This window comes from Gekko japonicus, unplaced genomic scaffold, assembly GCF_001447785.1.
Source record: "Gekko japonicus isolate JY-2015 unplaced genomic scaffold, Gekko_japonicus_V1.1 scaffold702, whole genome shotgun sequence".
NCBI lineage: Eukaryota > Metazoa > Chordata > Lepidosauria > Squamata > Gekkonidae > Gekko > Gekko japonicus.
The window spans coordinates 751509-752085 of NW_015175377.1; the positions used below are offsets into that span (position 1 = coordinate 751509).

The 577-nt window shown below is 39.9% G+C and overlaps 1 protein-coding gene across 1 annotated transcript in view; it reads left to right on the forward strand.

The window, feature by feature from the left end:
* The window catches only part of PLCH1 (phospholipase C eta 1), a 97125-nt gene that overhangs the window by 27074 nt on the left and 69474 nt on the right, over nucleotides 1-577 (forward strand). The window lies entirely within an intron of this gene.

Here is a 577-nt window from a genome sequence, read left to right on the forward strand (position 1 = left end):
ATGGTCAGTTGAGACCTGTAAGACAGTTGTAGTCATCATACCACCATTTTTTTTTCTTTGTTTGGGTTTCCTTTTCAAAAAAATGAAAGGGAGAAAAGGATGCTGCTGCGAAGGAAGGATATGCCCCTATCTCTTTTTGTTGCACAGAAGGTGTTGTGAGCGGAGCAGACATTTCATCTCCACATGACAAACTGTTCTGCAAAACTTCCTGCTTTTTAATCATATATGAAATATGGCTAGCTTTCTTGCATCTCATTACCCCAAGGACTGAAATTGGCATGTTTGCAGTTTGGTCTCATCCTATACCTGGGGATTAAAGGTGGGTCTTGGATTTGAAAACATGGCAGACCTCTTGCTCCACTGCATTTTTCGTTGTTGGTCTGGGAGAGTTTTTAATGCTGCTGCATTTCCATTTTTTTTGAAGTTAACCGAATTTCTATTTGAAGTCAGTTTGTGTGCATGGTTGTCACAGAGCATCAGTTCACATTACTGATGCAGGAGATTATATTCTGACATTAAGTGGCAGAGGAACATTGGAGTAAATGGGAATGATTTTGGAAGAAGATCTGTTCATGCT